Here is a 2848-nt window from a genome sequence, read left to right on the forward strand (position 1 = left end):
CTTGAATTTTGCTCTAGTGTAGTGTTGTTTGTATCTAGTGAGGATGCATGCCAAATTAGCAGAGGTAAAAAAAAGAAAAGCCTATTTAAGTAAGTTATCTCTTCCTTTTGGTAATAGAATTAAGAATTCGATTTCCAAATCATAATCCAAGCATTTCCTGTCTCTCAATGTTTTTACCTTAGTGCATAGTAGAATTCCTTCCTTCTTAGAAAACAGGCAAAATATACTCACTTTTGAATATATCTTTTAATAAGTGAAGGCAGCATGAGTTTTAATAATGGAATGATTCTTAATGTCTTGATTAAAAAAGACAGTAAGGATTTAATAATATTTATTCATTGCCAGTAATGATTTTTTTTTTTAAATCTTTATTATTTGTCTTGTAAAGCAACAAACAGCTTGTGAAGCTCTTTTTCTCTTAGCATGCTTGCTCAGTGAAAATAGCGATCAGGGTACAGAGCTGCTCTCCATAGAAAATTATACACCTTTTCCCTTGGTGGTTTGTTGAGGTTTGGGGACTGCAACAAAAGGCACTTTATGTTAAAAATGTAAGTATCTAGTTCTATTATATTTGTATTTCTGTTTGCATCTTATTTTATGAGTACACATCCTCAACAACCTAACTAACTAGTAGGTCTCTCCATTGGCCAGCATTTTAGCTGACAATACTATTTGTCTCAGTTTCACAGAAATATAGATATCTATATTCCACTGTTGAAGCCAGTGTATATTCTTTCAAGAAGATCGTGATATTTACTTCCATTATCAAAAGGAGGTGGCGGTCCCCATTTCCCTGATGGTGGAAGTGCATCTATTTTCAAGAAACTCAGCATCACTCAAATCATCTCAAATTTATACCCAACTAGTGGCTGCAGTTTTTTTCATGATCAGGATAAATGAGGAAAGGCTTTTGCATTTTTAGAGGTAATATTTATGTCTGATAATTTGATGGAGGATTTGATCTTTTCTTGATTGCTGTTTCACTCTCTGTCTGACAGGCTCTCTGATGCCAGCAAGGAGCTCTTTGCCTTGTGATCACCTTGACTTGGTTATTTTATCCAGGACCAGAGCAGGTAAATTACGTGTTTGTCAGCATGTTTCAAGTATGTTTGAAAGATACAAGTATATTTCCAGTATCACTGAAATAATTTTGTTGACATGTACAGATGGATGCCGTATAGTGCTGCTGATACCGTTGTTTGCACTTGGTTGCAGACATGGTGCGTTTAGATTGATTTAGTTTCCTTTTATTCCCATTGAAAAAAGGAGTGTTTCCTTAGTTCTTTTCTGATCAGAAATGGAATCCCAAGTATTTCTTTTCTTTTTTCTTCTTTAGTTATGAACACTTTCATATGCATCTAAGACCAGAAAAGAGAAGACTCCGGTTCTTTCTTTAAGATTCAGGAGGAAGCAAGTGATATTTCTGAGCATGATGATGGGACAAGCACCTCAAGGCTGTGAACCGCTGCCTACCCAGAATTCCCTTTAAAAGCAGTGGGACTGTTTGCTAGACTCACATGCCATATCCGCATTTAATATCATTCAGCTTTGACATATCACTGTGAGCACAGGAAGAGCAGAGAGGTGGGAGTTTACTTCCAGCATGTTTCCATACAAGGCATGCTGATAGCTCCAAATCACAAAGGGAGAGCGTATTTTCAGATGCATTTACAAGAAAAGCTGAAAAGGCACGATGTCATTTTGTGCATTAAATGTTATTAGGTGCATTAGTGTTTATATAAGATGAAGTTCATTTTTTTTCAGTAAATAAAACTGGATTCTTCATAGGCTGTTTATAAAACTGGAAGGTAAGTTACCTTTGCATTCTGGTGGCTATGAGCAGTTTCCATGCCTACAAATTATTCTCTGTGACCTAGTAAGGCTCAGATCTTGCTGGAATTGATAACACCTTGTTTTTCCAGAAGAAAAGTACCTTTGCTTTCTGGATCCTGTAATGATGCTCCCAATAACTGCACTACACACTATAACTGAAGGGATACAGGCAGATATTTTTACCTATGAAAATTATCAGAAAGCAGATGTGAATGAGCATAGCCTTTGTTTACGTGACTGAGCCATTTGTAACACTTTGGCTGCTCACATCAGTTAATTGATTGCAATCATGTTAATCAAAGATCTGTGTAACCCGTGCGTTCATTTGCTGCTGAAATTTAGACTGACTGAGATTACCAGCAAGTTTCTGCTGGACTCTCTCACTTGCTGTCTGCACAACTGTACCAAGGCACTATTTCTCTTTTCTATGAGATTATCATAATGAAACTCACTGTCATTTACTAATAACAGAAGACTTTTCTTGGGCACAAATACATTTTATGCATTTTACAGATTAGAAACCAAAGCACAGATCTGAGATACTTTGTCAAGGTCACGCTGCCTGTAGCCAAGCCAAGAACTGCATCGGTAGCCAGAACCCTGTCCTCATTGGGTGTTTGTTTAGAAAAATTTAATTGTTTTTGGAATTAAACCCTTCCTGAAATCCTGCACCCTGAAGCTGATATTTCTCAGTAATCTGAATAAAGCCATGAACTTCATTCTGCTTTTCTTATATATATATATAAATAACGACTTCCTTATTCATTTGTCACACATACACACACAAAATAAATACTGAACTGTGCCACTGAATAAAGTCAAAGACTGAAATTTAATTCACTTGTGATGGGGCAACTGCTCATTTAAACACTATTCTCTCAGGGAGAAAAATGCATCCTTATTTACCAGAAAGTGTCAGAACCAAAGGAAGTAATTCCATTGTATCATTTAGCTAGAGGCAGGGAAAGAAAAGACAGTAGTGGCATTTTTCACTTTTAGATTTCTTTTTCTGTAA

This window comes from Egretta garzetta, unplaced genomic scaffold (assembly GCF_000687185.1).
Source record: "Egretta garzetta isolate BGI_Z169 unplaced genomic scaffold, ASM68718v1 scaffold86, whole genome shotgun sequence".
Taxonomy (NCBI): Eukaryota; Metazoa; Chordata; class Aves; order Pelecaniformes; family Ardeidae; genus Egretta; species Egretta garzetta.